A 9,839-nucleotide genomic window follows, 5' to 3' on the forward strand; every position below is an offset into this window, starting at 1 on the left:
GCCCAGGCGGGTCTCGAACCCGCGGGCTCAGTCAATCCACTCACCTCAGCCTACCAAAGCGCGGGATTACAGGCTGAGCCACCGAGCTCGGCTAAGACTTGAGTTTTTAAAAAAGCAAAGCATCCCGCTCCTTGGGAGACTGAGGTGAGTGGATTGCCTGAGCCCGCGGGTTCAAGACCCTCCAGGGCAACTTGGCGAGACCTCACCTCTACAATAAAAAAAAAAAAAAACCTATCCGGGCGTGGTAGCGCACGCCTGTAGTCCAGCTACTCGGAAGGCTGAGGCCGAAGGATCACCGGAGCCCAGCAGGTCGAGGTTGCGATGGCCGGGAGCGCCCACTGCACTCCAGTCTGGATGACAGAGTGAGACTCCAACTCAAAATAAATTGAAATGAAATGAAATGAAATGAAATAATAAAATAAAATATAAAAAAGCAAAGCAAACCGGGCTCGGTGGCTCAGCCTGTAATCCCGCGCTTTGGGAGGCTGAGGTGAGTGGATTGCCTGAGTCCGCGGGTTCGAGACCCGCCTGGGCAACTTGGCGATACCTCATCTCTACAATAAAAAAAAAAAAAAAAAAATTAGCCGGGTGTGGTAGCGCACTCCTGTAGTTCCAGCTACTTGGGAGGCTGAGGCGGAAGGATCACTGGAGCCCAGTAGGCAAAGCTGTGGTGGCCGGGAGCGGCCACTGCACTCCAGTCTGGGCAACAGAGTGAGACTCCAACTCAAAATAAATAAATAAATAAATAAAAGCAAAGCAAACTAGAAAATATTGAACATAATACATTTCGATCTTACCTGAAATAAGTTATCAATTTAATCACTCTAACACCAGATGAGAGTTTGGTATAACTGTGGTTGGTTACATCTAAATTTTGTAATTAGCTTGCTCCAGCAAGCAGTTAGTTCAGAGTTGAATATGCTCACTAGGTATGACTTGTTGAAATGCAACAATGGTTTGAAAGAGTCAATATTTTACTAGTTCACCTAACTTGCTACCAGTAAATTATCAGAGGCTGGTGACCACTAATCTCGGGTCAAACAAGTACGGGAAATACCTACATAGATTAATAGCTTGCTTAGCCAATAATTTCAAATATAATTTTTCCGAACAAAAATCATAAAAACAATTTAAGGTTATGTTGATCATCATGAAAATAATGATCTATTCTCTAAGCCTGTTATTTATGGGAGGTTTAGTTCCTGCTAGGCACAGTTCATGCACCTTGATTATCTTGAGGTAAATGCTAGTTCTTAGGGTAGCCTAGAAGCAATGGTCAGATCCTTCTAATGCATAGTCACCTGAGAGCTTCAGAATATTTGGAAGACAAGTCATCAAGGAAACATACAAGCACAAACACAGTCATGTGTTTTTGTAAAGATTCAATAAAAATATAAATTAATAACATTTATTACTTAGTGTTTGTTTCAAGCTTACTATAGATATATATTTCATTCATTTATCCAAAAGATACTTTTGAACACCTATTTGGTGTCATAAAGTGTTATGATCTGAGTATGCAATAGTGAACATGCCAAACAAGGTCCCCTCCTTCATAGAACTCAGAGTCTGGTGGGAGAGACTGTTGTTAAGCAAGTAAACAAATAAATAAAATGTTTCATTACAGTTGGCATTCAGTTATTGGTACAAGAAAGGAACGAATGGAGAAATTATTACAGAATAATGTGGTTGCAGTGGGGAGTAGGCAGCTGAATAACATATTTTAGATAGGGGATGCTCCTCTAAGAAAGTGTCATCTAAGCTGAGATCTTTAGGGTAAAGTTTAAACTAGCGTTTGAGATTGCAAGTAATGAGATCAATGCTTAGAGGTCCCCTGAAAGAGGAAGAAAATCTGTCTAAAGACCTTGAGGTGGTAGAGAACTTAGCCTGTTTCAGCAGCTGGAATGAGTCCCCTAGACTTGTGGCAGAGTCAACCAAGTAGAGACTAACAGAGGATGTGTCTGGTGGGGTAAGTAGCACTCAGATGCAGGCAGGCATTGTAGAGCTTATATTTGTTGTGGGCATTAGTGCTTTGGGGATTTTCAGAGCAATAAGTTTCAAAAATAAAGTATTTTTCCCTCTATTAAGATATTTTTATATAATTAATTCATTTAAGTAAATCAAGATATTATCCTTAGTTCACAATCTATCAGAGTCAGAGAATTGAAAGATATGTTTTCTCCCCATAGGTACTCTCTGCAGCTCCTGTAACTTTTTTATTCTCTTGTAGGAAAATTCTTGAGATTTAAAGTAGATTAATGTATGGCTACAGACATCTATAAATTATTTTCTCCATGAACACCGTGTGATGGTATTTTTATTTATTTAGTTTTTATTAGAGAAAATGTGGACATATAACTAGTGTGCCAATACTTTTAAGGACATCCATTTACCAGGTGAAATAATGCATCATCTTACCATCTTTCTCATGTTAGAACTCCGAAGTTTCAGATTCTATCAACATGAACTATCAGTAGATTATATATTCTTACTAATTTATAAGTTCCTTAAGAGGAGACACAAGGGTCTTATCACTTTATCTTACTTCTGTGCCAAATATAGTACCTTACATTGAGTAAACTCTCAGATATCAGGAAGTTTGTGCTGATGAAAGAATTCATTTATGCTTTCAGGTCACATACACTATGAGCACCCATTCGCTTCCTTAACACGCTTCTGGTTTTGATGAGCAAGAAATGGGAAGAAAAATGATGGCAAATAGTTACTCTTAGAAACTGATTACTAGCCGGGCTCGGTGGCTCAGCCTGTAATCCCGCGCCTTTGGGAGGCTGAGGTGAGTGGATTGCCTGAGCCCGCGGGTTCGAGACCCGCCTGGGCAGCGAGACCTCATCTCTACAAGAAATCAAAAAATCAGCCGGGCGTGGTAGCGCATGCCTGTAATTCTGGCCACTTGGAAGGCTGAGGCGGAAGGATCGCCGGAGCCCAGCAGGTTGAGGCTGCGGTGGCCGGGAGTGGCCACTGCACTCCAGGCTGGGTGACAGAGTGAGACTCCAACTCAAAAAAAAAAAAAAAAAGAAACTGATTACTTTGACCATTCCATTGAAATTTTTTTCTCCCCCTCCCTCCTTCCCTCCCTCCCTCTCTCCTCTATTTCAATATTATTATGTGTTTTCCCCCACTAAATTATAAGCTGCGTGGATGTTAGCCACTATGATTATCCTGTTTACTATTGTGGCTTCCCACCCCTCTTCCTCCCCCATGAATCACTTTACTAATTACCAGGAATGGTATTTGGTTTTAAAGGGTATAGGACTTTTCTAAATGAGGCTCTGAGGAATTCAAGAGACAGAGGAATGAGGTTCAAATACTTGGGAAACAACAAAATTAAATATGTAGGAGCCAAAAAAGATTTACTTCAGGATCAAAAAGCTATGAGTTTAATGCCCAGTGAAGATGGAACCAGGCAACGGATAGGATAGGGCTAGGCAAGAAACGTGGCACAGAATTCTGAAGTGAATATTTTAAATACTATTTGACAGAGGGTGATGGGTCTGACTAAAAGCCCAGAACCAAAATAGAAAGTCAATACTTTTCTAGGCAATATTGAAATTTAATTTATAAGTGTAAACTTTGCATCTTGAAGAATTGGGGATCACATTGTTTTTTTACACAGCACTTCTATCTGTGCGGTTTGTGAATTCCCCAAAGTAATTAGTTTTGTGGAACATTTCCAGGTGGCATATTCCTCTTTTCTATGACTCCTGGGAATATATAAAATACAGGGCAAGCACTTTTGCCACATTTTATTATGAAATTAACACCAACTGCTATTATTACATAAGCATAGTTCATCAATGAGCACACTTATGCTACAAATAAAATAAAAAGGAAAAAAGGGCAAAAGGCAAATAAGGTCTATCCTATCATAAGGCGTACAGTTCCTTTCACTCTTCTTTTCCTATAAGTCCATTGCTTTCATTTTTTTAAACCTGCTATGGTTGTGCCTCTCTGTAGCCAAGACTTTTGGTGGTGCTTTTGCATACTGACTCTGGTCTTGGCCATGTGAATTGCTTTGTTCAGTAGGCATTATTAGCAACAGTAATGCAGGCAGAGACTTGAAAATTGCTTGTGCATTTGTTTTCCTCTCTTTGAGTGCCAACACAATGACAAGATCCCTGGGCTAGCCTGCTGGAGAAATGTGAGAGATACATGGATGAGATACATCAAGAATATTTCTAGCTATACAAACTATTCTTCTAGTTGACTCATCAACTGACCTCAGATACATAAGTGGTTCCATTGCATAGCAGCGGGGACGAGGGAAAAAAACGAAATTGTTTTTTGGAGAGCACCCCCAATACTGGCATCCCTTGCTAGGTAAATGTTTTAGGAACCCATCGATATCAGTGTACCAGCCAGTGTTGTGGTGAAAGGCTGAGTTGGGCTTCAATGTTTTTTTTTTGTTGCTGTTTTAGATTCTTTCAAACATTTGCCTGTTTCATGATGAGTGATTTGCAAAGGCACCTGCCTACACCGTGCTGAGTGTTCAGCAGTGTTTGACCCCAAACAGCATGACTCTTGTGCCCTACCCTCCCTATTCACCTGATCTCACCCTGAGTGACTTTTTAAAATTTCCCTGGATGAAAAAAGTACTCAAAAGGAAATGTTTTGCTGATGTGGAAGTAGTGAAACCAAAACCAACAGAAACTTAAAGCATCAAAATTAACAAATTTAAAAACTGTTTTGAGCAGTGGAAAAAGTGTCTTGATAGGTGTATTGCATCAAACGGAAAGTATTTTGAAGATGACAAGTTTAAACATGTAAGAATGAATACATAATTTTTTATAAATAAATTTCAAGTTTTTGGGTCTTCCTCGTGTATAGAAAGCCTGGCTTTGATCAGCAGAAACAACCAATGATTCATACACTGATAAAAATGGTTCTTTGATTTATTTTAGGAGGTGGTGAGCAAAAGCTGACTGATATACCTACCATATTTTGGGCCATTTCCTGTCTTTATCTTCAAGACCTTCCATCCTCTCACACTTTGCATATTTCCTTAGTATTGATGTATTGCTCTAACCTGTAAGAGTGTCAGAGGTCTCAGATACCTTAGCTTCTAATCCCTGCCCAGTTATCTTTTACAGTTATGTTTGATTTCTTAGATTGTCTTAACACTGACTGAAAGCTGTGCTGGCATTTTTCAAGTTTACATTTTGGCTATTAAGCTGTGGAGAAGAACAGAGTTCCTTCAAAAGTGGGTGGAGGGAGCATATAACTTCCGGGCAATTTGATTCTATGTTCCTAAGTTGCTGCAATACTCAAACTTGACCCAAATAAACTTTCCACTTATTTAAAAAAAATGGGTAGAGACTTTGTATTTGATATGGTAGGCAATAGGGTTCTTAGGTCAAGGGGTGATATGATAAAAGTGTTATTTAAATAAAATCAGTCTGAAAGCACTAAGTTTGATGAATTTGAATGGGAAGAGACTAGAAAGATTAACTCTAATTGATAATTGAATTAGTTGAATTCAGGTAAAAGAGGAAATTTTTTACATCTGTGACCTAAAGAGGAGGTTGGGAAAGTGAGAATAAAAATGCAGGTCTTTGATGGGCAAGTATATGAGTATATTCTTTTGTTCATATTCTAAAATGAAGAATTATTTAAGAACTATAGCGGAATTTTTTCCCCCCTGAATTCTCCAATGTAATATGTATTGCTAATAGTTTTCTAAGTAGATCCTAGCCCCGGTGTTCCATTAAAAACTTTTAAATAGACTAGAATGAAATCACATAAGGTTAAAAAAGCCACATTCACAGGTATAATGAATGCCAAGAAAAAGCCTTCAAACTAGAACCATTGTGATAATTTAAACCCAATCCAACAAGCATCCTGAGATATGGATGGCTTACTGAATACTTTTATACAGGAATTTTTCCACATTTGGTATTGAGGAGTTTCACATATTCTTAAATGAATGGAGGCTGAAAGTATTAAGGTTTGACAGTGTGTGTTCAGAATTAACTAAACATGATAATAATGATGACAACTTCTAAACTTAGTCTTTTGTGACTAGCAGGCTCTCTTAGAAATAGCAAAGGATAATGAAAAGGAAGTTATAGGGTAAGATATCTGATCTGTCACTCACTAACTTCTATAGATTGAGAAACAATTAGTTTATTTCCATAGTGATGCTCCCTCTTTTTTCCAAAAATAAACTTTAAAAAAATTCTTCACTAATCCTACCAAGTGAATAAATTGCTTCTAGAGACATATAGTCTAATATTCATCCTCAGACTTCTATCTTGCACCTGGTATTTTGTAGGCATTCACACCTGTGAATTGTTTTTTCTTTGCTTGCTTGATTTTATGACGAGAGGTCAAATTCAAGGCTTCTCTCTAGGAAGAAGAAGAATAGTATTCCAGTTTTACAAGTGAAATTAATTTGACTGATTTGATTGGATCATGACACGTGTTTAAAGTGATTACTTAAGACCTGAGAAAATGTTTTCTTGTGGCTTGATTTATAGAGATGAAAAAAGAGACACAAGACAAAGTCCAATTTAATGTTATTAAATTGATTAATATGACTTTAAAAAAATATATTATCATCTCCTATCCAAATGTTCTTTTTTTTCTATTTGGCTAGAAATTGAATTCTGAGAATATTTGCAATTTAAGATTTAGAAACAGAACATGACACAGATTCAAGGGAATGGGAAAAGAAATTATGCACATGGAGATATAGGAGATACTCACATATCATGCTTTCTAAAGGTGACTATAGAAGTGTTATATCTTTATATATCGCAACAAAAATCCTTGCAAGCAAAGCAATGGGGACATATTCATTTTCACAAAGTAACTCACAAATTATCCACATGCTTTTTAAGTGAACTTCAAAATTGCTAATACACAAATCTTTTAAAAAAAAATTTTAGAGTTGTAGGGTACATGTGAGGATTTACTACACAAGTAAATTGTGTGCAAGAGAGATTTGGGCTTCTAGTGGGCCCTGTCTCTCCCGATAGTGGTGCCCAGTGTGTGATTGTATGCCCCTTATTCCTCCTTTCTCCTTCAGCAGTGTTCAGTGTCTGTTGTTCCCACTTTTGTGCTCATGTGACCAGTGATCAACCTACTTATGAGTGAGAACATGCAGTATTCAGTTTTTGTCTCTGTGATAGTTCACTTAGTATGATAGTCTCCAGCTGCTTCCATGTTGCTGCAAAACACATAATTATTTCTCTTTTTTTATGACTGCATAATATTCCATCATGTATATGTATCACACCCAAATCACTTTTTATAAAGTTTAGTCAGCAATATTCATTTATTAAAAAACTCTATTGAATGCCTCCTGTGGTCAAAACTGATGAATTATTTTATTTTTTACTTTATAAGTTTAAATACAGGCAGCCAACAGACACATGAAAAAGTGTTCAGCTTCACTAATTATTAGAGAAATGCAAAGGAAAACCACACGGAGATACCACCTGACCCCAGCAAGAATGGCCAGCATTAATAAAACAAAAACAGCAGATGCTGGTGAGGATGCAGAGAAAAGGGAACACTTCTACACTGATGGTGGGAATACAAACTAGATCAACCTCTATGGAAAACAGTGTGGTGATTTCTAAAAGAACTAGAAATTGGCCTTCCATATGACCCAGCAATATCCCTACTGAGAATATACCCAGAGGAACTAAAATCATTCTACAAAAAAGATACCTGCACATGCATGTTTATTGCAGCACTATTCACAATAGCAAGAATGTGGAACCAACCACACTGCCCATTGAAACTGAACTGGATTAAACAAAATGTGGTACATATACATGATGGAATATTATGCAGTCATAAAGAAGGAAAAACTTATGGACTTCACAGCAACTTGGATGGATTTAGAGTCTATAATACTCACAGAAACAAACAACTGGATACCACATGTCCTCACTCATAACTGGACTCTGAGCTTTTATCATAATACAAAAAGAAAGGAATTGGCAGTAGCTAGAAATTGCCAGGGAAGAGAGGAGGGTTATATAACATAAATAAGGGTAACTGATCTCAAACCAGGTGAAGTGGGGCCCAGAGGGAGACCCAAATTTTACCTGCACAATGATCACTTGACTACCGAACCCGAATTATACCCCACATCTTTAAAATAAAAAAATAATAATTTTAAAACACCAAAGGCTACTGGTTACCCATATGAAAATAGACACTTCTAATTGTTGGTGTCAAATACTTCACTCTACTGATAATATAATTAAATTTAAATATTTTAATGTGGCTAGGCACCTGGCATATGATGATGAACAGGACAGCATGCTACTTCTCAAGATCCTGCAATTGAATTGAGTGCAGACAAAAAATAGGTAATGTTAGTAAAATTCTGTATGAATCATAAATGAGAAATACTTCAAAATCTTGATGAATAACTCTCCTTAATTGCCTTAATTGGTCAAATACACCAAAATTCACAGTCCTTCAGACTTAAGTTAAATAGTCTCTAAAGCTTATTATTTGCTATGATAGAGGATTTCTAGGATGTATTTATACTGAATCCCTTTAAATTGATCATATTTGGTCCAGAGGTTGCTTTGGTTTCCAAGATCATTGCCATTCTTAACTTGACTGAAACAAGTGAAAAACAAACCATCTGCCTAATTATTGTTGTACTGTTCATGCTAGAAGCATGGTAGAACATGAAAGCTACAATTAAGGCACATTAATGCAGATAGGCAGTTACCCTGTCTTTCCTCCCAGTAGTCCTCTCTGAGTTTTTGCCAAATTGAAAAAACACACATCATTCCTAAATAGTGCTTAGAATTTTCATTAATACTGCGGCAGAGTAATCTACCTGATGAATCTATTGACCACTTGGATTAAAAGACAACAGCAAAGATTAGAATGTGAAAATTGTAGGTAGCTGTTATATTTCAAGGATGAGTAAAAATGTCAACATACTTACAGTTATCAAACTTTATGATTAGAAAACCGATATGGAAGGCACTTCAAAAATGCTTTGATATCTAGGTTCACCTCAATCCCTGCCCAGACACTTAACATCACTAAATAAAGAACCATTTAACCAGCATTGCATTTGACTGGACTGAGATTGAATAGCTTGGATGCAATTTTCAGTTTGGCTGAACACCAATCAAGATTCATTCATTCTAGCTCATATAGTGTCCTGTGAATTTGGCTTCCTTACTATTCAGTCAAAGAAAGAAAGGACAGATAAAATATCCGTCCTTCAACAGGCTTTGTTATTGTTTTCATTGTTATTGTTTTACTCTTAGGTGGCAGCTGTGCTCTCATTTAATGAAAATGCAGGTAATATTTCTTTATGAGTTATATGGGCTTTTGTGAGCTATTACAGAAATTCCTTGCAAAATTCTATTGCTTGGGGTTTCTTTAAGATACACTTTCTAATCTGTCTGGAAGAATCCATTAAATCCTGGACATTTGCTGTAGATACGTATGTGTACAGAAAAGATGAACCTGAACTACCTGAAAGTCTTTGCAAGAAGCCAGATAAGTAAACAGTTTTGTTTTTAATCTAAACTACAGATTTGTTTAGGAATTGTAGCAGTTTTCCCTGGACTATATATGGTGCAAGCTTTCAAAATTGTGAGGGATTTTACACATTCTGAAACTAACAATTTAATTCATGTAATATTTCTTTCAGATTTTCATGTTAAACAAGCCATACATAGGTATATACATGAAATATATACATTTTATATATGTATAAATGTACACACATGCATATGTACATTTATGAGGTAACCAAAATATCTCACATAGCATTTGTTTGTTTGTTTGTTTGTTTTTTTTGAGTTGGAGTCTCACTCTGTTGCCCAGACTGG

Source organism: Carlito syrichta, unplaced genomic scaffold (assembly GCF_000164805.1).
Source record: "Carlito syrichta isolate Samal-C Ts95f unplaced genomic scaffold, Tarsius_syrichta-2.0.1 Scaffold307302, whole genome shotgun sequence".
Lineage (NCBI taxonomy): Eukaryota > Metazoa > Chordata > Mammalia > Primates > Tarsiidae > Carlito > Carlito syrichta.